General features: G+C 48.0%; 1 long non-coding RNA gene across 1 annotated transcript in view; it reads right to left on the reverse strand.

The window, feature by feature from the left end:
- Positions 1–4353: 4353 nt before the first annotated feature.
- The window catches only part of LOC147125134 (uncharacterized), a 53040-nt gene continuing 30429 nt past the window's right edge, over positions 4354–26964 (reverse strand). The window contains exons 2-3 of the long non-coding RNA XR_015079616.1: positions 6130–6252; positions 4354–4789 (exon numbers count right to left, since the gene is read on the reverse strand). This is a non-coding gene — a long non-coding RNA (uncharacterized LOC147125134). The remainder of the gene's footprint in view (positions 4790–6129; positions 6253–26964) is intronic.

Consider the following 26964-nt stretch of genomic DNA (forward strand, 5'->3'; position numbering starts at 1 on the left):
GTCAGCTTTTCTGGAATTTTCAAGTTTGCATCCAACCAAGGGTATTGCAAGCTTACCATAGCAGGTATTGCCTCTCAAGGAGTTTATAATCTTTCCCTAAGCTAATCTTCTCATACAGGGGTTCTGCAAGGTTGTTAACTTATTTTACCTCACACATCTATTGCAAGCTTGTTACCTCACACATCTATTGCAAGCTTGTTATCAGCCAAAGTTACCTTGCACGAGATTTTATGGGGGCTAAATTCGGTTGCTTTGCGCCTCCCGTTAGCGAATGGGGCACAAAGCAACTAACGCCCGGGCACAGCGATGTTTGTGCCGCTCGCGAAATTGACCAGACATTTTGAGGGGAGCATTTTGCAGTTGGGAAGGGACTGGGGGAGCGCTATTTAAAGGCGATCGTTTCCGGCCTTTTTTTGTCGCCGACATTTTTGCACCACACATTCTGAGAGAGAGAGACACTTCTGGAGAGATGCAACGCTGTGTGAAGGAGTTTTGGGTACTGAGCAGCACTTTGTAGGTTCATTTTGATTTGACCTTGCATTGATTTAGAAGAAACTATGGGGGCTGCACTCTGAGCTCTTTCCCTGGGCCTCTCCGTTGTTCTTTCCAGCAGAATTGATGTACAGGTCTCTCCAGGCCAAGATTCAAGGCTGCAATGAGCAGGGTGTGGATGGAGAGCAAGATCGACCCTCCCCTTTAAGAACTGGCCGGCGCCAGTGTGTCTGTGTTCCATTGCTGACTTACATCACATGAGCTTCGCCAGCGCTCTGAGGTAACGCCTCACTCCTCAGCGTTAGCACCTTAAGAGAGGTGTGTAGCGCTTGATTTAGCGCTCCAATCACCTCCAGGGGTGATAAAAGCCAAGTTTGCAGTCAGAGGCGATAATTAGCGCCAGGCGCTAAACTTTGTGCCTGGCCGACAATTGCGCCCCAAGTGGGGTGATACCGAATTTCTCCCCCTATAAGTTCATTCCAAAACCCACTATCCAATAAGCCACAATTAAATTGCTGTCTCATTATGAACTTTTGATGAAGTAGCATTTAAACTGTTCAAAATGGTACATAAATGACTACAGTTGACACTGGATAAACACATAGCCCCTTTATTTTAATAAATAAAACCTTTATTTCATGAAGAAAATTATTACAACTCCAAACAGGAAAAGTCAGACATTTAACAATTAATAGTCAATATAAAAACATTTTTTTGAAAATACTTTAACATTGTGCACCAGTTTACCAATTTAGAATCATAGAATGGTTATAGCACAGAAGGAGGCCTTTCGGCCCATCAAGCCAGTGCAGGCTCTCTGCAAGAGCACTTCAGCTAGTCACAATCCCCCGCCCTTTCCCTGTAGCCCTGCAATTTTTTTTCCTTCAGGTACTTATCCAATTCCCTTTTGAAAGCCACGAATGAGTCTGCCTCCACCACCCTTTCAGGTAGTGCATTCCAGATCCTAACCACTGGCTGCGTAAAAAAGTTTTTCCTCATATCGCCTTTGGTTCTTGTGCCAATCACCTTAAATCTGTGTCCTCTGGTTCTTGACCCTTCCGCCAATGGGAACAGTTTCTCTCTATTTACTCTGTTCTGACCCCTCATGATTTTGAACACCTCCATCAAATCTCCTCTCAACCTTCTCTGCTTGAAGGAGAACAACCGCAGCTTCTCTAGTCTATCCACATATCTGAAGTCCCTCATCCCTGGAACCATTCTCATAAATCTTTTCCACCCTCTCTAATTTGTATAGTTTTTATATGTTTTTAACCACATTTATAGGGAGATGCATTGATGGCATAGTTGTGCATAATTGTACAGTAATTTTATAAACCTCAGACTTTAGGCAGCCATAGTCAGATAAGCAGTCTGTACCCCCTTTCTGGCAGTCCACAAAAGTCCACCTCATTAAGTACTGAACACACATTTACACCAGAAGGGCAAGCTGATGCCAAACACAAAATGGAAGCACACCACCCAGCTGCCCAAGAACTGTGACCCAACCCAACAACGGCCCAGAGAAACACCCTTGACTGCCCAAATCCAACTGTTCCTGTCGATGGCTGCCCAAATCCTGAAATGCATTGAACTACTGAACACATGCCTAATTTATGCAGATGGACCAATCTACTTCCCATTTATTCTCATTGTAAAGCATTCCATTATCTAACTAAGGTTACAGTATTTTGCATAGTGCAAACTTGTAGCTGGCATTGTACTTCCAAAACGGAACCATGCTTTTGTACAAGTGAGCAGTAGTATCCATGTTACAAAGCTGCATACTATGGCTACATAGTCTCACGCACACATTTATTCAACACCATGAAGATCTGTAGTTTTGCTGATTCTGGTATAATTTCTCCTTGTTTTTAATTTTCTTAGTGTGACAAAGCATGTAAGGATCTTGAACCAAACCATATCATACAATGCACGGTATGAGTCTATACAGAGAACATACATAGGGAGTTCTAGATTTAGTACACTACAGCCCTGATTTTAACTCGGGGCGTGAATCAAGGGCTGAAACCGGCGGTGATCCGTCCAGCCCTCTGGAGCGTGAGGCCCAAAAGATTTTAGCTCCCGGGCTTCATTAACATGCTCCGATACCGACTCCCACCTGGCCGGTGGGAATTACATCACCACCAGTGGCCGGGAGTTGAAAATCATGTGGGAGGTGTCAGCCCGCCACCAGGGACTCACAGAAACACTCCCCAGCAAGGTGAGTGAGGAGGAGAGTATTTGGTTAAGTCCGTCATCGGGGAGGGTGTAGCCCAGGGCAGGGGAGGTGGGATCAGGAGGAGCAATCTTGCTTCCCCTGACTCACGAAGAACCTTTAAAAAGTGAAAAATAATGAATTTACCTGGGCCTCCTGTGGCCAGGATCAGTGTTGCCACCACCTTTCGCTGGCGGGTTTGAGACTGTGTGGGCGTTTGACAACCCCACAGTTAAAGTGGCATGCTTGTCCCGATTATATCATCGGGCCATGAATTTTCCTTTTAAATTAGGCCCCACTCCTCTGGGGTGGTCAACCTTCCAAGTGCCTGAATTGAAGCAAGCTCCTACTGGGCGGGGGGCTGAAATCAGGCCTTAAGAGATCGTGCTTCTGGAAAGGAGTTCCCATGGATTATATCCAATCTGTTGTAAAACATACCAGCAATGGAATTCAATAAAATATGCCTGTTTCATAAACTCCAGGTTTACTTAGCATTGACACATTATCAAAGTATGATGGACACTGTGCCCTCACAAACATTTCTTTTTCAAAGCCATTAATTCATTATTAGATTTTTGAGTAATGTCCAAAGGTCATGGGGACTCTCTTGGCAAAATATGTCAGTTTGAATGATCTTTAAAAGGACTTGGGTGGGAGATCAGTGAAAACCCTCATTGAGAAACAGGAAAATTCCTCTTTTAAGGATACCATTTGGAGATTTCAGGGGAGATTTTCAACTGATAGCCCCCTGAGTTGGGGGGAGGGGGGCTCATCTAGGCCACCCCATTAACACCTAAGACCTGCCTAATAACAGTTTTCAAACAGGCCTGTAAATTGGCGAGCAGCCTGCCTCCCTGAAACAGGTGAGAGAATGCTTAAATATGCAAATCAGAGTCCTATGCTGGTTGTAGGACCCCGATTGCAATATTCAGGTACAATGAATGGGCAGAGCATGCACTAGCAAGCTCGGTCCATCTGTACCAGGCGGTGAGCGGCCTAACCAGCGATCTTTAAAAGGGACAGCTGGAGGCCACTCACAAAACTGTCCAAGAAACGTGTACTTATTTTGTGGTGGGGCTATGCTCTGCTGTTTTTCTACATAACTAATGGACTTCTAACACAATCACATCCCCAGAAAAGGGACATTTCAAAGTGACGCTTTTCTGCGATAGCAAATCGTTAACTACAGAGATACTCCAGTTTTTTTGGTAAAAGAGGAATTTCAGGCCAATCTGTAGCGTAGATCAGATCATCCAGAGCTTTCACAGGATATGTCTGATACATACTGTTTTTTATTCAACATTACCACTTCTACATTGCAGTCACTGCATGATACATTGTACCACTGCACTACTGTCATGACTCATACCATGTGTTGTGTCAATTCGGGTTGGTTCACCCCCAACAGGGACCATCCTATCTGTAGAGTACTTGGGAAAGGCTTGAGCCCTGTCTACTTTGGTCCTAGTGCAATATGAAATCCTCCTCCCTTCTGTGATATCAGCTGTAATGTATAATATGTAATGAGAAGCTGACATGGAAATGTATTCATGTATTAATGTAGCAGAGTTTTCTGTAAATAAATGACAAAAGATCTGTATTAAATATTACTTTATTTCGATTATAAAGTAGTGGTCTCTTATCCTTGTTGTCCATTACTGCAGGCAATGAATAATTAAATATCATGTTGTCTTACATATTTATGAAAAAACAATTTTAAATGGCCATCATCTGCCTTGTGGCAATTTCTAGGCAGGCTTAGCTCTTGAAGTAGCCTGCTCTCAAACTTTCATTTTGGAGCCATAATATTAGTGCCAGAAAGGTTTGTGCACAGCTGCAGTGGATGTTTGCTGTATGGTGAATTTATGCAACATGATTTCTACAGGGTATTAATAATTTTTTTTTTTAGTTTTCCACTAGAGACCTATTCAGGGATACAAATCATGTTGTATCACAGACAATATCATCTACATTGTGTAGCAGTGATGCTCTTATAAATATCATCTGGTGCTGTGAAGCTGACAAAGGGTCAAAGTCTTCTGCCTCTGGTAGAGCATTGCTCATTAAAGCTGGCATCCACACCTTGAAAAACAAAAAAAGGTTTTAGGGTCCCTTTTGGAACAGCTACTTACTGTTTCTTATTCAAAATCAGCACCTCTATATATATATATTATATATATATATATATTAGCTGGGGGGGCCGGCGTTGCCAAGGCTTTTTTGTAAAACGTCAGTTTACAGGGCCGCGCGGTTCACAGCCGGCCGCTGCCGCTCCCCCGCTCTGTGTCTCGGGCCGAGCAGTTGTGAGGCCCGGCCCGAGTGACCCCAACTCACCTCCCGCTCCGGCGGGCCGGGAGCGCGATACTGTGCCGGAGCCGCACTGTGGGGGTTTGTTGTGCTGGTGCTGTCGCTGTCGGTATTAAAAAAATGGCGGCGATGTTTCGGGAGGCTGCAGGATTAGGCCCGCCCACACATGGAATGAAATGCCCCCCGTGATGCAAGAGTGAGAGAGAGACTGGGGGGAGGAGAGAGAGAGAGAGAGAGGGAAGGAGAGAGAGATAGAGAGAGAAAGGGAAGGAGAGAGAGAGAAAGGGAAGGAGAGAGAGAGAAAGGGAAGGAGAGAGAGAGAAAGGGAAGGAGAGAGAGACAGAGAGAGGGAAGGAGAGAGAGACAGAGAGAGGGAAGGAGAGAGAGACAGAGAGAGAGAGGGAAGGAGAGAGAGACAGAGAGAGAGAGGGAAGGAGAGAGAGAGAGAGGGAAGGAGAGAGAGAGGGAAGGAGAGAGACAGACAGAGAGGGAAGGAGAGAGAGACGGGGAAGAGAGAGACGGGGAGAGAGAAAGAGTAGAGAGACTGGGGGGAGAGAGAGAGAGACTGGGGAGATAGAGAGAGAGACGGGGAGAGAGAGAGAGACGGGGAGAGAGAGAGAGAGTAGAGAGACTGGGGGGAGAGAGAGGAGAGAGACTGGGGAGAGAGAGAGAATGGGGAGATAGAGAGAGAGAGAGACTGGGGGAGAGAAAGAGAGACTGGGGAGAGAGATGGGGGAGAGAGAGAGACTGGGGGAGAGAGAGAGAGACGGGGGAAGGGAGAGAGACTGGGGAGAGAGAGAGAGACTGGGGAGATAGAGCGAGAGAGAGACCGGGGGGGGGGGGGGAAGAGAGAGAGAGACTGAGGGGAGAGAGAGAGAGACTTGGGGGGAGAGGGAGAGAGTGGAGGGAGAGGGAGAGAGTGGGGGAGAGAGAGAGAGAGACTGGGGGGAGAGGGAGAGAGTGGGGGAGAGAGAGAGACTGGGGGGAGAGAGAGAGAGAGAGTGGCCAGGTAACTTTCACCCTTCCTCTTAATTGCCAAATATTGGCTTTTTACCCCATTTTACAAATTACTCTGTATTCTTAACCTTGCTAATTATTTTTAATGCAATCTTTACCTTAATACATTGTTTAAAAAGTAAAGTCTTCTTAGCTTCATCTCTTCAGGGTTGAAAGTGTCTTGCTCCCAGAACAATGAGAAGCCCAAGGGATTCATGGAGGGCTGCATTTCTCCATTCTGGCTGTAATATTCAGCATTTTAAAAGTGTTTCTCAAAGCATTATTTTACAAGCGTTAATGCAATGATATAAATCATGTCAAAATCAATCCTCACATCACTTACATCATGTAAGGCCATCCTGACAAAAATGGCACAGGGCTCTTCTCCTTTGCCAGGCAAAAAATAAATATACCCAAACACAGTCTAATAGAGAGAGTGCTTCATTAAATTTACATAAATGCATTTTATATATTATAATAATGTGAATTATACTTCAAAAAAATGAAAGACTTGCATTTATATCGCGCCGTTCATGACCCCAGGACATCCCAAAGTATTTTACAGTCCATTAAGTACTTTGGGAGTGTAGTCACAGCTATAATGTAGGAAAAGTGGCAGCCAATTTGTGCATAGCAAGCTCCCACAAACAGCAATGTGATAATGACCAGATAATCTGTTTTTGTGGTGTTGATTGAGGGATAAATATTAGCCAGAACACTGGGGATAACTCCCCTGCTCTTCTTCAAAATAGTGCCACAGGATTTTCTACGTCCACCTGAGAAAGCAGACGGGGCCTCAGTTTAACGTCTCATCCGAAGGACGGCACCTCCGGCAGTGCAGCGATCCCTCAGTACGGCACTGGAGTGTCAGCCTAGATTTTTGTGCTCAAGTCTCTAGAGTGGGACTTGAACCCACAACCTTCTGACTCAGAGTGCTACCCACTGAGCCACAGCTGAAAGATTTCATGATCCAACATTACTGTTTTACCCCCAACTATAGAATCATCTACAGCTGTAATATTCATAATACAATCTATAGACCACGTGCAGCCTGTCTGCTCTTCCCCTTGGGTCCTCAGGAGACTTGTCACTCTACGTGTCTCTGGGGCTATATTCACAACCTGCCCAACTGGGGATTAAGTACTGGTCCCTCTCCCATTCTTGCTTTCCACCAAAAGAAGGCAACGGAATGTTATTAGGAACCAGGATTTTCTCAGTTCCCACACAGAGGGTCAATTTTCAGTTCTATTGCCTGGAGTTAACGAGATGGTAACGGCCTCAGAGTGGGGCTGTTAACATTACCGCCCCATTAATAAGGATGAAGACCTTGAAAGGATCCTACCACTGGGTGCCCAAATAGCCCGCTTGTCTCAGGCGGTAGGCTTCTTTAAAGATGCAAATCAGGGTCATAGGACCGTTTGCCATTTTCGGTTGAAGCTGGTCGGAGAGTGCACCATGCACACTCCAACCAGTTCCACAGGCAATGGAGCCAAAGAGGCCTAGCCAAGGTAAATTTAGAATTACATTTGTGGGGCCTGGTGGAACAGCAGTGCTCCTCTGGATCCCAGAAAAATAATTTGGTCTGCTGCAACACCGGCACCCTCATCCTTCATGATCGGGATTCCCACCCCCCCTGCACATACCTTGCTGGTGGACAAGGTGGCCCAATTTTGGGAGGCTGCTTCAGGACACCCATTTGGCAGTGCGCAACTCGCCAGCCTGATATAAATAAGGTTGGTACCACAAAATCGCAACCGCTTCTTCAAATCAGGTACAGGTGATTGGCCGGTGCACTCCACCAGTCGGTTGCTCAAAGTCCAAAATCGACCCGAGAGAGTCAAACAGCCTCCTCAAATAGTACTAATTAGTCTGATACGTTTTACTCTTCCTTGGGGAAGTACCTTGACTCAATTTGGCAATCGCTCGCCTACAATGGCACGAATAAAAACAGGATCTCATTGTGGGGGAATCATAATGGGAACCCACTGTTAAGTCCGTGAATGATTGAGACACGGACCAGCAGGAGTGAAAACAAACAAGTCTTTACTGGTGGAAGTCAATAGCGAAACTAACAAACAGAGGCTCTCTAGCGCCTTTTATACAGGGGTGGTCACTGCCGGTACTGCAGTCTGAGACCAGTTATTCTCTTAAAAGGTACATACACAACAATTCCTCCCCTTTTAGATAAACAGTACATAACATTCATTTAACAACTAAATGATAACGAATTACAATCACAATTACTGTTGCTAGATACATTGGTTAAGTTTAAGCAATTATAAGTTCAGTCTTTGAGGAGGCTTCCTGATTCTGTCTGGATAACGCCTCTTTGGGGTATCAGGTTCTTCTGGCAATGTTGCGTCGGGATCAATGTCTTTGTTTGGTTCATCTGCTTCCAATATTACCGGTTCTGCGGTAGCTGCAATTGGAACGTCAATTTCATTACCAGGTGTATCAGATCGTGGTGTGGAGTTGACGTTTTCCAGTGACTCTAGAATCTGGTCAGCATGGCATCTTACAATGCTCTCCCCAACGTCCACGGTATACATGAGAGGTCCTTGTTGTGTACAAATCGTTCCTGACTGCCATTTCTCAGTGCGGTAGTCCCGGGCCAAAACTGGTTGACCTATCTTAAAACTCCTGGTCGGCCTTCCATTCATATTCTGAAACTGCCTGTTCTCCACATCTCTTCGGACGTTTGGCTTAACCAAATCCAAGCGGCATCGTAGTCTTCGATTGAAGAACATCATGGCTGGAGTTTGGTTGGTAACCGCATGTGTCGCATTCCGGTAGGCAAACAAGAAGTTGTCCACCTTGTGTTGTAGGGGTATATCTTCATTACACATTGCCTTGATAGCCTTCTTGAATGTTTGGACAAACCTCTCGGCCAATCCATTAGTGGCTGGATGATATGGGGCAGATGTGTAATGCTTAACACCATTGTTCTTTAAGAACCTCCGGAACTCTTCAGACACAAACTGTGGTCCATTGTCAGAGCAAATCTGTTCAGGCAGCCCATTCCTGGCGAATATGGTTCGCAAAACGGTGATAGTTTTCCGTGGTGGTTGAGGACATTTTTATTACCTCTGGCCACTTTGAATGTGCATCCACCGCAATTAAAAACATCGAGTCCATGAAGGGACCAGCAAAATCAATGTGCACCCGTTGCCATGGAGATGAGGGCCACTCCCATGGATGCAGAGGAGCTTGTGGTGGGGCGTTTTGGACCTTCTGGCATCCTGCACAGCTCTTGGTCATCTCTTCGATTTCTCTATCGATTCCCGGCCACCACACAAACGCTCTGTCTAAGTTCTTCATTTTTACCCCACCCAGATGACCCTCATGAAGCTCATTGAGTACTCCATCCGTCAACTTAGGTGGAATTACTACTCTGGATCCACACATCAAGGTCCCTCTGCACACTGACAGCTGTTCTCTTCTCAGCGAGAATGCTGGCAGCAGTGGTTCACCATGTGCTGGCCATCCCTTCACCGTTAAATCATAGACCCGTGATAGTGTCGGGTCATTCCGTGTTTCCTTTTCTATGTTTGCATTCGTCACAGGGAGACATTCGACTATGGTCGAGTGGAATAACTCCATTGGATCCACTGCAAGGTCTTCTTCTTCCACCGTCGGCAACGGTAGGCGTGACAATCCATCAGCATTTCCATGCTGTTTAGTTCCTTTGTACTCGATGTCATATTGGTGTGCCCCTAGGAAAAGGGACCATCTCTGCAACAGTTGTGCCGTCATTATCGGTACGCCCTTCTGAGGGTTGAAAATGGAGACGAGGTTGATGATCGGTTAGTAGAGTAAATTTTTGACCGTGCATGTAGTGATTGAACTTCTTCACCCCCCACACTAGGCTGAGGGTCTCTCTGTCAATCTGAGCGTAGTTACGCTCGGCAGAAGTTAACGAGCGTGACGCAAAAGCTATCGGCCTCTCTAACCCATCAAGGAACTTATGTGACAGTACCGCCCCAATGCCGTAGGGAGACGCATCACACGCCAGTCTGATCGGCAGTGCTGGGTTGTAGTGAGCCAATACTTCCCTTGAAGTGATTAAGTCCTTACTCTTCTGAAAAGCAAGCTTATAATCATCGCTCCATTTCCATGCTACCCCCGTTCGTAGCAGGCCGTTCAGTGGGTGCAAAATTGTCGACAAATTCGGCAAAAACTTATGATAGTAATTCACCAATCCGAGGAATGACCTCAGTTGCGACACATTTTCAGGCGCTGGGGCCTTAACAACCGCTTCAATTTTGTCAGGGGACTTATGTAACCCCTCTTCATCAATCACGTGGCCACAATACGATATCTGTTTCTTTAAAAATTCGCACTTGGGGCGGTTGGCTCGCAGCCCATGTTCCCGTAGTCTAGTGAGCACCTGTTCTAGGTTGTTAAGGTGTTCACTGTCATCTTCACCTGTTACAAGGATGTCATCCAAGTAACACTGAGTCCCCGGAATCCCTTGCAGGACTTGTTCCATCGCTCTTTGCCATATCGCCGGAGCCGATGCTACTCCGAATACCAATCGATGATACTGGTAAAGACCTTTGTGAGTGTTTATCGTGAGATACTTCCTAGAGGACTCTTCAACCTCCATCTGCAAATATGCTTGTGCTAGGTCAATTTTTGTAAAACGCTTCCCTCCAGACAGTGAGGCGAAGATGTCTTCTATCCTTGGAAGAGGATATTGTACTGTGTGAACGACAGGGTTCACAGTCACCTTGAAATCCCCACAGATGCGAATCTTCCTTGGCTCTCCGGACTTATTGCTTAACGTTTTCTTCATGACAGGAACAATGGGTGTCGCCCACTCGCTCCAGTCGACCTTAGACAACACGCCCACCTTCTCCAGATTCTCCAGCTCCGCCTCGACGGCTGGGCGAATTGCATATGGTACCGGTCTTGCTTTGAAAAACTTGGGAACTGCATTCTCTTCTATTTTTATCGAGGCGGTTACGCCTTTAAGCGTGCCCAGTTCATGTTGAAATACCTCTTTGGCGTTAGCTAAGATTGTTGACAATCGTCCAGGAGTGACGTCTTCATCTTTTTTACCGTCCACCGTCATTGCATGAATGGAATGCCAATCTAAGTTTATCTTCCTGATCCATTCCCGTCCCAATAACGGTGGTCCACCATTTGGCAGTATGTAGAGATACAATTTCCGTATTTTCTTGCCATTGTATTCGACAGGCACCCTTATTTTTCCTCTGGGGTATACTTTTTGCCCCGTATACGTCGTCAAGACGATGGATGTCTCTCTCAAGGGTATGTGTGAAAATAGCCGCTCGTAGTCTCGTCGATTCATGACGGTTAGTGCTGATCCTGTATCCAATTCCATTTTAACTTGGGACCCTGCTATCGTGAGGGTGACCCAAATGGTTTGGTGATCCTCTTTTGCGATTACATTGTGAAGTTTGAGACAGCTTAGTCTCCTGTTCTCGGATTCACTATCGCTCATCTGGTCTTCGGAACTACTATCCGTCATCTTTTGTACTTTCTTGTACGGTTCCTTAGTAGCCTTTTTGTTGTCGCTGGTCTTCTTCCCAGACCTGCAAACTCGTGCAATGTGTCCAATCTTCCCGCATTGTCTGCATATTTTGTCTTTGGACCAGCAGTCCTTCTGGTCATGGTTAGTTCTGCTGCAGCGATAACATTTTGCAAATCCCCGTGTCATTTCGTGGGTGCCGTATTCCTGTGGTTTTTGTTGAATTTCTGCAGCTCCCCTGGCTGCTGCTTCATATGATACTGCCACGCTGAAAGCCTTATCTAGCGTCAGCTCTTTTTCTGAGAGTAACTTCTTCTGTGTTCCTTCACTCAGGAGTCCACAGACAAATTTGTCCCGTAGGGTATCTGCCAGTCCTGCTCCGAACTGGCAGTGCTTTGATAGCTTGCGTAGTTCTGTAAGATACTCAGCATTGCTCTCATCTTTGTGCTGAGTTCTCCTGTGGAATTTAAATCTTTCTGCTATCAACAGCGGTGCAGGGTTTAAGTGTTCCTGTAGGACGGCAACAATTTCGTTAAAACTCTTCGCCTTCGGTTTGGCTGGAGTAATCAGGTCCCGCAATAGGCCATACGTTCTAGCGCCCATTAAGTTTAGCAATATCGATGCCTTTTTCCCCTCCGCTATTTCGTTTGCCTCGAAATATACCTCGACTCTTTCCACATACGTGGTCCAGTCCTCTAATGTATTATCAAAAGCAGTGATACAGCCAGTCTTCGGCATCTTGCAAATCTAAAATGGCGCCTCCCGCGCTTTGCCTTCTTCCCCAATTTAACAAAATGGCGCCTCCCGCGCTTTGCCTTCTTCCCCGCTGTTGTTAGCGCTGCTTTCCACGGTTTCTTGCGCGTTAAATATTGATTCTTTTTCTTTTATTATTTTCCCGTTGTGGAGCGGACCCTCTGGGACACTTCCCTTCCTCTTCTTAGGTCCGAACGCTGCCCGGTTTCGAAGCACCGGCCGCGCCCTGTGTGCTCCACCCTCTCTCTCTCTCTTTGCTTCCCGACTCGCTGCCCAGCCCCGTTGAAAAGCCACCCGATCGAGCTTCAGCCCGCCGCAGCCCAGGAAGGATCAGAGCACTACCTGCCACCAGCCCGATTAGCTGGGAAACCACAGACCGAGGAACCCAGCCTGGCTCTGGACAGTCTCTCCTGCAAGTTTTCAAACCGATGATTGACAGTCGACGCCCGTTTCCTGAGTTTCTTTGGACTCTTTTTTTTTCTTTCGCCTGGCCTTCAACAACGTCGTCTGAGGTGCTGCCGAGTTGCAGGTAAGTTCGTTTCTTACTCGTCGCCAGTGTTAAGTCCGTGAATGATTGAGACACGGACCAGCAGGAGTGAAAACAAACAAGTCTTTACAGGTGGAAGTCAATAGCGAAACTAACAAACAGAGGCTCTCTAGCGCCTTTTATACAGGGGTGGTCACTGCCGGTACTGCAGTCTGAGACCAGTTATTCTCTTAAAGGTACATACACAACACCCACACTGCAACACTTCGTGCATTGCAGTGTTCGTGAACGTATCTGTCAAGAAAGACATTGGTAGGGATGTGATCTTTGTCAGAAATTCAGTAAACGTAGAGTGCTCTCTTTTCCAGATCTTGTAAAAAAAAATTGTGAAAGTACAAGCCTGCACCCACCACAAATGTTATTCAAATCTCCCAAATCACACCCCAGTCATAGCTCAGGCCAGCGGGCAGCCTGCTCCCAGTGCTGCTCTAATCCAGCTGTTAGGAATGTGCTGGGGATAACCATCCCCCGTCTCTGATCTTTTACTCATTCAGCAGGGATGCTCTGACCTCTGCTCACTACATCATCACAATGATGGTAGTTAGCATCAAGCTCTCAGTGGTTTGGGATTACAAAATGTGAACCCGACCATGCCACCAACATTTTGCAGATTTCTGATTTTTTTTATATAAAGCAAGTCTTCTGGCTTTGTGCACTCAGTTATTAGCATACGACTCCTGGCAGAAGTGCATGTTTAAAAAAAAAAGTGAACAAAATAACCTGGCATTGTGGGTAATGCATGTTAATACTGCAGAACCTGTGACTGAATCCAACATATATGCAAGTCTTGTATAATAGAGTCACATAAATCTTTTATCCTACAACAAGCAGCATTACTTTCATCTGAAGATGACATCAGGAAGTGCCGCATTAAAGACATACACAACAATACAAAGGTAAGAAAAAGCTATTTTAAATAAAAGTGTATTCTTTGTCTTTGTTAGATGACAGTTAACATGAATGAATCTGATTCAAAAGTTTCAAATCACAAGCATAATTGTGGAAAGTAAAACTCTAGCATGTTGCAATATTATCCAACTCCTTGATAAGCTACAAATCACTCAAGGTATCCATTATCCTCTATATAATTCCATATATTTGACAGCTCAATGGGAACTTTAAAAATATACATCAATAAAACAAGGATTTACTGACTATGTTATACAAAAGATATGCAAATTTAGAGCTTGCACTAGATAGTTTGGGTCCATTTCACCGCATCATTTCAGAATACCAATCTTGCTATCTTCCCATTTAGCTTTTAATATCCACCTGACTTGGTAGACAGGACCTTAGTTTGATATGTCATCTGAAGGACAACACCTCTGACAATGCAACACTTCCTCAGTGCAGCGCTGCACGAGAGTGTCAGCCTAGATTATGTGCTAGAGTAGGCCTCAGACACACATACTGTGACTCAGAGATAACCGTTCTAGCAACTAAGCCAAACTGACATTCAGTAAACTAAGGAATAAGCTATGACTTGGAGCTATCTACTTCAAATGAATATTTTCTCAGAACTAATAGGAAAGGGAAAAAAGTCACCAGGTGAGTCAATCTGCTGGCCTAGCATTGTGGGTAATGCATGTTAATACTGCAGAACCTGTGACTGAATCCAAAGGATGTTTCTGATGGCTGGGGAGTCCAGAACCAGGGGTCATAGTCTAAGGATAAGGGGTAAACCATTTAGGACTGAAATGAGGAGGAATTTCTTCACCCAGAGAGTGGTGAACCCGTGGAATTCTCTGCCACAGAGGGCGGTGGAGGCCAGTTCATTAAATATATTCAAGAAAGAGTTGGATATATTTCTTAAGGCTAAAGGGATCAAGGGATATGGGGAGAAGGCAGGGACAGGGTACTGAATTTGGATGATCAGCCATGATCTCATTGAATGGCGGAGCGGGCTCGAAGGGCCGAATGGCCTACTCCTGCTCCTATCTTCTATGTTTCTATGATTCTATGCACCTCATTTACACACCTCCTGACAACAACAGGTTATATCTTCAGTTCTAGCTTTTATTGAGTTTATAAATCTTTTGTGACTATATTGCAATCACTCAACTGGAATACTAAAAAGGAGATTAGGAAATTTAAGTTAACAGTTAAGTTAAAGTTAAGGATTTAAAAAGTGTAAGACAAAAGAATCGAGATAGTTACCTGGATAGCATGCTTTCACATGCATGATGATGTGTTTGGCATTCACACCAGCTGCACAGTAAGGGAGTGAAACCTTTGCCTGCAGACATAGTTTATAGCATTCTATAACAGTGCATGTATGGTGATATGTACCACTGATGGCCACTTGGGCCTCGGGAAATCTAGCCTCTTTGTAAAACTGTATCACCCTTTCCCAGTGATGTACTAGGTCCACCAGGAAAATTATAAACAGGGTAGTTCTCCAAAACAGGGCATCTGTAACCTGCTTTTTTTGCCGCTGTGGGCTGCCAGTTGATTAATGTGACACATATCCACCAATACTGTCTGAAAGAAACCTGTGAAGTAGAAATTGAGTGCCACTGTGATTTTCACTATTACTGACAGTCCTGTCGTTTGGGTTGAGATAGGCTCCAGGCCCGGCAGCCGGCACAACTCTTTCATGGCTTTCCACAAAATGTGCAGCTTCTGAGACATTTGTGTCTTGATTGATTTAGGTAGAAGTGCCTATTTCAGTGATATGGTGGAGTAGGTATCTGTGGGTGGTTGCCAACCAGTGCTATGGTGCCTGGATGCTCTGGCCTTCCTCAGTTCTTCCTCCTGATCCTCCTCTTCTTCCTTGTCAAAACAATGGTAAGGGGAAATGCCACAGGGAAAGGGTATTGTGTGAAAACTTTAACTGCCTTTAGGGCTTCTGGAAGGGTTAGCACAACTGCAGATGTCCCTGGAGTTGCTACATACTCCATGGTGGACTGCAGTATTGCAAATCCATCCAGCATAGTGCTGCAATCGAGAGTAGTGAACTCTTCCACCTGCAGCACACTGTTTAGCAAAGATACTAATGTCAATGCCAAGACTAAATACTCAAAGCATTCTTCTTTTCAAAGCAGGACCTGTGAGATCAAGATCCACAGGCTCATCAACTGAGACACGACACAATGCGGCCTTCCAGACAGCAGGTTCTTCCTCCTCCTTGTATGCCTCTCACTGCACTCCTCTTTAGGTCACTTTCCAAATCCCCTCTGTCTTTGTGGTGGTGTTTTTTTTTTTTATTCGCTTATGGGATCTGAGCGTCGCTGGCAAGGCCAGCATTTATTACCCATCCTTAATTGCTCGAGAACTTGATGGTGAGCCGCCTTCTTGAACCGCTGCAGTCGGTGTGGTGAAGGTACTCCGACAGTGCTGCTAGGGAGGGAGTTCCAGGATTTTGACCCAGTGACGATGAAGGATCGGCGATATACTACTAAGTCAGGATGGTGTGTGACTTGGAGGGGAACTTGGAGGTGGTGGTGTTCCCATGCACCTGCTGCCGTTGTCCTTCTAGGTGGAAGCGGTCACGGGTTTGGGAGGTGCTGCCGAAGAAGCCTTGGCAAGTTGCTGCAGTGCATCTTGTAGTTGGTATACATTACAGCCACGGTACGCCAGTGGTGGAGGGAGTGAATGTTTAAGGTGGTGGATGGGATGTCAATCAAAGGGGCTGCTTTGTCCTGGATGGTGTCGAGCTTCTTGAGTGTTGTTGCAGCTGCACCCATCCAGGCAAGTGGAGAGTATTCCATCACACTCCTTACATTTGCCTTGTAGATGGTGGAAAGTCTTTGGGGAGTCAGGAGGCGAGACACTCGCCGCAGAATACCTAGCCTCTGACCTGCTCTTGTTGCCACAGTATTTATGTGGCTGGTCCAGTTAAGTTTCTGGTCAATGGTGACCCCCCAGGATGTTGATGGTGGGGGATTCTGTGATGGTAATGCCGTTGAATTTCAAGGGGCGGTGTTTAGACTCTCGCTTGTTGGAGATAGTCATTGCCTGGCACTTCTGTGGCGCAAATGTTACCTGCCACTTATCAGCCCAAGCTTGAACATTGTCCAGGTCTTGTTGCATGCCGGTATGGACTGCTTCATTATCTCTGAGTAGTTGTGAATGTTGCTGAACACTGTGCAGTCATCAGCGAACATCCCCATTTCTGACCTTATGTTGGAGGGAGGGTCATTGATGAAGTAGCTGAAGATGGTTGGGCCTAGGACACTGCCCTGAGGAACTCCTGCAGCGATGTCCTGGGGCTGTGATGATTGACCTTCAATCACCACAACCATCTTCCTTTGTGCTAGGTATGACTCCAGCCAGTGGAGCGTTTTCCCCCCAATTCCCATTGACTTCAGTTTTACTAGGGCTCCTTGATGCCACACTCGGTCAAATGCTGCCTTGATGTCAAGGGCAGTCAATCTCACCACACCTCTGGAAGTCAGTACCTTTGTCCATGTTTGGACCAAGGCTGTAACCAAGGCTGTAATGAGGTCGGGAGCCGAGTGGTCTTGGCGGAACCCAAACTGGGCATCAGTGAGCCAGTTATTGGTGACTAAGTGCTACTTGATAACACTATCGATGACACCTTCCATCACTTTGCTGATGATTGAGAGTAGACTGATGGGGCGGTAATTGGCCGGATTGGATTTGTCCTACTTTTTGTGGACAGGACATACCTGGGCAGTTTTCCACATTGTCAGATAGATGCCAGTGTTGTAGCTGTACTGGAACAGCTTGGCTAGAGGCGCGGCTAGTTCTGGAGCACAGGTCTTCAGCACGATAGCCGGGATGTTGTCGGGGCCCATAGCCTTTGCGCTCAGCCGTTTCTTGATATCACAAGGAGTGTATCAAATTGGCTGAAGACTGGCTTCTGTGATGGTGAGGACCTCGGGCACAGGCCGATATAGATCATCTACTCGGCACTTCTGGCTGAAGATGGTTGCAAATGCTTCAGCCTTGTCTTTTGCACTCACGTGCTGGGCTCCACCATCATTGAGGATAGGGATATTCATGGAGTCTCCTCCTCCTGTTAGTTGATTAATGGTCCCCCACCATTCACGACTGGATGTGACAGGACTGCAGAGCTTTGATCTGATCCGTTGATTGTGGGATCGCTTAGCCTTGTCTATACATGCTGCTTCCACTTTTTACCATACATGTAGTCCTGTGTTGCAGCTTTCGCAGGTTGGCACCTCATTTTTAGGTACGCCTGGTGCTGCTCCTGGCATGCTCTTCTACACTCCTTATTGAACCAGGGTTCATTCTGTGCCCTTGCTACTCTCAGTGCTTCTTCCAAGTGGTGTTTAACATGGAGGAGTACTGATTCATCAGCTGAGGGAGGGCGGTAGGTGCTAATCAGCAGGAGGTTTCCTTGCCCGTGCTTGACCTGAAGCCATGAGACTTCATGGGTCCAGAGTCAATGTTGAGGACTCCCAGGGACACTCCTTCCTGGCTGTATACCACTGTGCTGCCACCCCTGGTGGGACATAATGGTGATGGAGGAGTTTGGGACATTGGCTGAAAGATATGATTCTGTGAGTATGACTATGTCAGGCTGTTACTTGACCAGTCTGTGGGACAGCTCTCCCAATTTTGGCACAAATCCCCAGATGTTGGTGAGGAGGACTTTGCAGGGTTGACTGGGCTGGGTGTGCCATTGCCGTGTCAGTAGCCGGTGCCGAGGTTGATGCTGGGTGGTCCGTCCGGTTTCATTCTTATTATGTTTTGTAGCGGTTAGTTACAACTGAGTGACTTGCTAGGCCATTTCAGAGGGCAGTTAGGAGTCATCTGGAGTCACATGTAAGCCAGACCAGGGAAGGAGGGCAGATTTCACATTAGTGAACCAGATGAGTTTTTACGACAATCCGATAGTTTCATGGTTACCATTACTGATATTAGCTTCTTAGAGTCATAGGGGGAAAATTCGGTTGGTTGCGCCACCCATGAGCGCCTAAAGAGGTCGAGAAGTGGGGCGCTAACCAACTAGCGCCTGGGCGCAGCGAACCCTGCGCCTCTTCCCAAATTGAGCGGACATTTAGCGCCGGCGCTAAACCGTTGCGCCCGCTCACCAGCGCACGCAGATCATGACATCATTTCAGTGTGCAACGCCCTTGGGGCGCCCTGGACCGGAAATTCAGTGGCGCCCCCCTCCGTTCCGCTTGGCGCTAACAAGGACAGGTTACCTGGAACGTTTCCCAGTCGCTGTCGGGCTGGGGGGATGCTATTTAAAGGGGACTCTTCCTGGATTATTAGTGGTAGCCATTTTTGGACCACACTTTCTTTGAGAGAGAGAGAGTTGCTCAGAGACAAACGGAGAGCCATTTCTGCAGTGAGCCAGCGCTGGCTGAGGAGCTTTAGCCTTCTGAACATAACTTTGCAGTTGGTAAGTGTTAAATCCGTGAATCTTGATGTATGGTGTCCTTCAATAAATCGACAGAGACTGCAGAGGAACAATCAACAGGTGTTTACTGGATGACAGTCACCCAAAAACTAACAGTACAGATCCCTACTCAGGGTTTATATACAGGTGTGGTCACTGCCGGTACTACAGTATACAGGAGCTGTAAAAAGTAGCTCTCCCCTTAAAAGGTACATACACTACAATTCCTCCCCTTTTAGATTAACAGTACCATAACATTCATTTAACAATTAACACTTTTAACATGCAACATTAACTGAAAATAGTCCATTTATAAATTCAGTTTTTGGGGCGGCTTCCTGATCCTTTCTGGATAGCGCCTTTTCTGAGTGTCTTGCTCTTGGTGCGGAGGTGATTCTGCCCCCCTGTCGTCGGTTGGTTCATCAGCTTCCGATGCTACTGTTTCTGGGGTAGATGCTACCTTTATGTCGGGTTCATCACCAGGTACGCGAGACATGGGGTTGACTCGTTCCTGTGACTCTAGGATCTGGTCGACATGGCGTCTCACAATGTTCTCCCCAACATCCACTGTGTACATTAGTGGCCCCTGCCGTGTGCATATCGTTCCTGGTTGCCATTTCTCTGTTCGGTAGTCGCGGGCCAAGACTGGTTGCCCTACATTGAAGCTCCTTGTCGGCTTCTCATTGATGTGCTGGAATTGCTTATTCTCAACATTTCTTCGTACATTTGGTCTGAGCAAATCCAGACGAGATCTCAACCTTCGGGTAAAGAACATCATGGCCGGGATCTGCTTGGTAACTGCATGTGTCGCATTTCTGTAGGCTAACAGGAAATTGTCCACCTTATGCTGCAGTGGAATGTCGTCATCGCACATGGCCCTTACTGCTTTTTTAAAGGTTTGTACGAACCTCTCAGCCAATCCATTTGTGGCTGGATGATACGGGGCGGATGTGTAATGCCTTACCCCATTCCTTCTCATAAATTTCCGAAACTCTTCGGACACAAACTGTGGTCCGTTATCAGAGCAAATCTGCTCTGGCAAGCCGTTCCTGGCAAATATGGTCCGTAGGACTGCAATCGTTTTCTCCGTGGTGGTGGAGGACATTTTGATCACCTCAGGCCATTTCGAGTGCGCATCCACGGCTATTAAGAACATTGAGTCCATGAATGGACCAGCAAAATCAATATGCACCCATTGCCATGGAGAGGAGGGCCACTCCCATGGGTGTAGAGGGGCATGTGGTGGTGCATTTTGGACCTTCTGGCATCCTGAGCAGCTCTTTGTCAGGTCCTCGATTTGCTGATCGATCCCCGGCCACCACACATAAGCCCTAGCAAGGCTTTTCATTTTCACCCCTCCCAGATGGCCTTCGTGAAGCTCATTGAGCACTCTCTCCCTTAACTTGGGTGGAATTACCACTCGGGATCCACACATCAAGGTCCCCTGTCATACGGACAGCTGTTCTCTTCTGGATGAGAATGCTGGCAACAGTGAGTCGCCATGTGTTGGCCATCCCTTCACCGTCAAATCATATACCCGAGACAGTGTCGGGTCATTTCGGGTCTCCTTCTCTATATCCGCGTTAGTTACTGGCAAGCGTTCAATTATAGTCGAATAAAATATTTCGACAGGGTCCACTGCTGGCGCTTCCTCCGCAGTAGGCAGCGGCAGGCATGATAGCCCATCGGCATTTCCATGCTGTTTCGTGCCCTTATACTCTATTTCATATTGGTTCGCCCCTAGAAAAAGGGACCATCTTTGTAGCCGTTGCGCAGTCATCACCGGAACGCCCTTCTTTGGATTAAAGATGGAGACAAGTGGTCAGTCAGCAAGGTGAACTTCTGCCCGTGCAGATAGTGGTTGAACTTTTTCACTCCCCACACTAGGCTGAGGGCCTCCCTGTCAATCTGGACGTAGTTACGCTTGGCTGAGGTTAGTGACCGAGACGCAAAGGCTACTGGCCTCTCCAAGCCTTCCGGGAATTTGTGCGACAGCACCGCTCCAATACCATAGGGTGATGCATCACACGCCACCCGAATTGGTAGTGCTGGGTTGAAATGAGCCAACACCTCTTTTGATGTGATCAATTCTTTGCACTTCTGGAAAGCTCGTTTACATTCGTCATTCCACTTCCATGGTACCCCCGTTTGCAGTAGGGTGTTCAGTGGGTGTAGTACTGTAGACAAATTCGGCAAGAACTTATGGTAGTAGTTCACCAGCCCGAGGAACGACCTCAGTTGTGACACATTTTCCGGTGCTGGAGCCTTGGCTACTGCCTCAATCTTTTCAGGGGACTTATGTAACCCCTCTTCATCAATAACGTGGCCACAATACGAGATCTGCTTCTGGAAAAACTCACATTTGTGGCGATTAGCTCGGAGCCCATATTCCTTCAATCTAGTGAGCACCTGCTCCAGGTTGGCGAGGTGATCACTGTCATTTTCGCCCGTGACCAGGATGTCGTCCAAATAACACTGAGTCCCTGGAATCCCTTGCAGGACTTGATCCATTGCCCTTTGCCAAATAGCCGGAGCTGATGCTACCCCGAACACCAGCCGGTTGTATTGGTGGAGACCTTTGTGAGTGTTGATCGTGAGGTACTGTTTCGAGGCTTCTTCTACCTCCATTTGCAGGTACTCCTGGGCCAGATCAATCTTAGTGAAGCGTTTTCCTCCAGATAGCGAGGCAAAAATATCTTCAATCCGCGGAAGCGGATATTGTACCGTGTGAAGGACTGGGTTCACTGTCACCTTAAAGTCCCCACAGATGCGAACCTTCTTTGGTTCCCCAGGCGTATTACTCAATGACCTCTTCATTACAGGAATGATGGGTGTAGCCCACTCGCTCCAGTCCACTTTGGACAGTACTCCAGAACGTTCCAAACCTTCCAGCTCTGCTTCGACGGCTGGGCGGATCGCATAAGGCACCGGTCTGGCCTTAAAAAATCTTTGGGCTTGCATTTTCCTCTATTTTGATCGCCGCTGTTATGCCTTTTAGTGTTCCGAGTCCCTGCTGGAACACTTCTTGTGCGTCAGTTAGCATTTTTGACAGTCGTCCAGGTGTGATGTCGTCATCCTTTTTGGCATCTACCGTCAGTGCTTGTATGGCATGCCAATCTAACTGTATCTTCCGGATCCATTCATGTCCTAGTAGTGGTGGTCCTCCATCTGGCAATACATATAGGTCCATTTTTGGTGTTTCCTTGCCATTGTATATCACGTTCACCCTTATTTTTCCTTTGGGGTAGACTTTTTGCCCCATGTACGTCTTCAAGACAATCTCTGTATCTCTCAAGGGTATATGTGAGAATAGCCGCTTGTAGTCCCTTCGGTTTATGACTGTTAGGGCTGATCCTGTGTCCAATTCCATTTTCACTTGGACTCCGTCTATCTTGAGCGTGACCCAGATAGTTTGGTGATCCTCCATTTTGATTACATTATGTAGTTTCAGACAACCCAGCTCCTTGCTTCCGGAGTCTGTATCACTTTTCTGTTCATCTGAACTACTCTCCGTCACCTTATGTACCTTTTTGTACTTCTCCTGTGGAGATTTCTTGCTGCTGGTTTTCTTTCCCGACCTGCAGACTCTTGCTATGTGTCCTACTTTTCCACACTGTCTGCACACTTGGTCCTTGAACCAACAATCCTTATGGTCGTGTGTTGTTCTGCCGCAGCGATAACACTTCACTGCTCCATATGACATTTCATTTGTGCTATATTCTTGCGGTCTCCATTGTATCTCTGCAGTGCCCCGTGCAGCTGCTTCGTGTGATACTGCCATGCTGAAAGCCTTGTCCAGCGTAAGATCCTTTTCTGATAGAAGCCGTTTCTGGGTTCCTTCACTTTGAAGCCCACACACAAACTTGTCCCTTAAAGTATCTGCTAGTCCCGTTCCAAACTGGCAGTGTTTCGATAGCTTGCGCAGTTCCATTAAATACTCAGCATTACTTTCGTCTTTATGCTGGTTCCTTTTGTGAAACTTAAATCTTTCTGCTATCAGCAGCGGTGTGGGGTTTAAGTGGTCCTGTAGGATTGCCACTATGCTTTCAAAATCCTTTTCCACTGGCTTCTCTGGGGTTACTCGGTTTCGCAGTAAGCCATACGTTTTTGCACCCATGGAATTCAACAATACCAATGCTTTCCTGGCATCTGGCACTTCATTCGCCTTGCAGTACACTTCTATGCATTCTACACGTTGCCCAATCTTCGACTTCATTGTCGAACGCTGTGACACTGCCACTCTTCGGCATCCCTGGGTGTGGTTAGACTGGCTAAAAATGGCATCTCCCGCGCTCTCCTTTCTTCTCCCGCGGACGCTGCTCAGCCCTTGAACACAGGCCGTGCTCTGCGCGTTTTCCTGCGTGCCTCTCTCGTTGATGCCGCTCGGTCCTGAACCCCGGCTGCGCCCTGTGCGCTTTACCCTCTCTCTTTTTTTCCGTCGACGCCGCTTGGTCTTCAACCCCGGCTGCGCCCTGTGCGCTTTACCCTCTCTCGTTGACGCCGCTCGGTCTTCAACCCCGGCTGTGCGCTTTACCCTCTCTCTTACCCCGTCAACGCTGCTCGGCCTTTTTCTGTGCTGTCGGTCGGCTCCAGCCGCCGCTGTCTGGGAAGGGTCTGCGCCGTACCTGCTGCCAGCCCGCTGCGGTGGATCGTCGCGACTGGAGAACCAAGTCCAGCTCTCCACAGCCTCCTCTGCGATGCTCAAGTCCTCTCTGGATGGTCGACGCCTGCACTTCTGGACTCGGCCTTCCCCTTTCACTGCTCTCCAGGAGCGAATCCCTGGGAGGTGATGCAGAGTTGCAGGTAGGTTTGAATCCACTAGTCCCCAGTGTTAAATCCGTGAATCATGATGTATGGTGTCAATAAATCGACAGAGACTGCAGAGGAACAATCAACAGGTGTTTACTGGATGAGAGTCACCCAAAAACTAACAGTACAGATCCCTACTCAGGGTTTATATACAGGTGTGGTCACTGCTGGTACTACAGTATACAGGAGCTGTAAAAAGTAGTTCTTCCCTTAAAGGTACATACACTACAGTAAGCTTCTCAACCGGCATAACTTTCAGTGCGCACTTACTATGGAGGCTGCATTGGATGGGAACGTCGTCCTTCTTAATCATATTGACAGGGCACAGAGATGCAGGGATAGAGTGGCAGGCATGGCCAGACGGAGGAGGGCCTACAGACGTCGGCACACGAGACCTTACGCTGCCAGGGTTTTCCGCCAACAGTTTTCGTATATCAACATGTCGGAGGAGCAGTGTTTCCGAAGGCTGCGCTTCAGTAAGGAGGCGGTCACTGAGCTCTGCCACCTGCTTCAGCCAGATCTGCAGCCTCAACTAAGGTGCAGGACATCTCTGTCGGTGGCTGTGAAGATCACTGTGGCTCTAAACTTCTATGCCAGTGGCTCCTTTCAGGCCGCTACTGGGGACATTGCCAACATCTCACAGTTCGCGGTGCATTGCTGCATCCATCAAGTGACTAATGCCCTCTTTAAAAGGAGACGGCATTACATCTCCTTCCCAATGACCCCGGACAAGCAGCGAGAGCGCGCAGAGGGCTTCGCAAGGATAGCGGGCTTCCCCATGGTGCAGGGCGCCATTGACTGCACGCATGTGGCTTTGCGGGCGCCTCTAGAGAATGCGGAGGATTTCCGCAACCAAAAGGGGTTCCATTCTTTGAATGTGCAGCTGGTCTGTGACCACCGACAGCTGATATTCGCTGTCAATGCCCACTTTCCGGGCAGCAGCCACGACGCCTTCATCCTGCGCCAGACTTCTGTGGCAGATCTTTTCGAGGCCCTGGCTCACCCAGGAGGCTGGCTTCTCGGGGACAAGGGCTATCCTCTGTGCCCCTGGCTGATGACCCCGCTCCGTTCGCCCAGCACCCCTGATGAAGAACATTACAATGAGAGCCATCAAGCGACCAGGAACATCATTGAGCACACAATCGGCGTGCTGAAGCAACGGTTCCGCTGTCTGGACCATTCCGGAGGAGCCCTTCAGTACTCACCTGAGCGAGTCTCCCACTTCGTGGTTGTGTGTTGCATGCTGCATAACCTGACAATCCTCAGGACCCAGCCAATGACACCAGACATTGAAGCACCAGCAGAGGAGGAGGCGGAGGAGGAGGAGGAGCAGCACCAAGACAGGAGGGAGGCACAAACTGCAAGGGCCGTCCGTCAGAGGCTTATAGCAAGTCGCTTCTAGGCCCCTCTGAGGGAATGCTTTCTGCCATTCCAAGAACATGAATGGAACCGTTCTGCTACCCCTAAGCCAGTCAAGGCAAAACTTAGTGCAAAGAACAGACATGGACATTGTGAATAAATAAACTTCTTTATTTAACAAAATGTGTATCCTTCCCGCATGACAAAGCAATGGAAACAAACAGCAAAACAAACAGACTGCCACATAACTGTCTCTCACACCCTGGAGACAATGTCCAAAACATAACTGTCTCTCACACCCTGGAGACAATGTCGAAGACATAACCAACATTCAGACCAGCATCCTCGGCCTTGAATGAAAGAAATAACATAATTTAGCAGCACCTTCTACTTTTTACCCCTCGATGGTGATCTGCTTCCCTTGCGGAATTGCCCCCTTCCCGCCCTGCAGCTCCTCCGTAATGGGACCCCAGTGGCTGCAGCAAGGCTGGGGGAGGCCTGCTGACTGTCCAAAACTGAGACCGCAGATGCCCTTGAGGGACGGCCTGGACCAGCTCTGGGCCTGGAGGGCCCGGCTGCTGACTGCTCCAACTCTGCATGGGCGGAAACAGTCTGTCCTACAGGTGGTGGCAGCTGCAGTGGAGAAGTGCCAGTGGTGGCATCAGGAATGCTGTCATCCTGAGAGCGGACAGCAGCTCCCTGGTTGGCCGACACACTGGCACTCTGACGGGGCAACACCGCAGCAATCGGCTGGTGCACAGATTGCTGGCCTGCTGTGGCGCGGCGAGGGCCCCGGGGAATCCTGCCCGATCCAGCGAGGGTGGCAGCAGTCAGTGTTCACGTGGCCTCAATCTGCGTCTGCATGAGACCAGCCACTGATTGCGTGGCAGCACTCAGCACTTGCGTGGCAGGTGCCAGTGCTTCGCCAAAGTCCTGGAGAATCCTTGCCAGTGCTGCGCCGAAGTCCTGCACACTCCTTGCCTGTGCTGCGCCGAAGTCCTGGACACTCCTTGCCAGTGTCTCAATGGAGTCGGGCATCCTTGCCACTGCAGCCATGAGCTCAGTGTGCCTCAGCCCAGCCTGGGCACTCATTTCTGCGAGGGCACGCACCTCTTCTGCGCTCTGTGCAGCAGCACTCACACCCCGACTCGCCCTCCGGGGAGACGCCCCGAGCTTCCCTACCCCCCTCGTGTTGCTGCAGGCCACTGGGTCCTAGAGCTGCATCCTCCTCAGACCATTCCCCCCTGCTCCCCTCCAGGGAAGGCGTCTCCCCAGTCTGGACATGGGCTGGCTCGCCTGAGGGTGGTACGGATGATCCGGCTTCCTCCTCCTCGTCGCCTCCAGAGTCACTCGCACTAGCAGCTTGAGGGCCCACCTCCCGAGCTGGTGATGCAGCATCTGAAAGCAGGGAGGTTCAAGAGTGGCTTTAGCAAAAGGACAGGGTGGCAGCAAGGGATGCATGAGTGCTGCAATGCTCTGAGTTGGCTCGAGAGTGAAAAAGCATGCTGGTGTGGGGAACAAGTGGAAGGAGAGAGGTCAAAAAGGTGATGACCTTACCATTGCTGTCCACAATGGGGTCAGCATCTCCAGAGGCGACAGGGCCAATCATCTGGCTTGCCACAATCCGGTGGACTCGCTCCTCCAGGTCTGTAAGGGTC

This window comes from Somniosus microcephalus, chromosome 1 (assembly GCF_052327205.1).
Source record: "Somniosus microcephalus isolate GS21.2 chromosome 1, FLI_Smic_1.0, whole genome shotgun sequence".
In the NCBI taxonomy this organism is placed as follows: domain Eukaryota; kingdom Metazoa; phylum Chordata; class Chondrichthyes; order Squaliformes; family Somniosidae; genus Somniosus; species Somniosus microcephalus.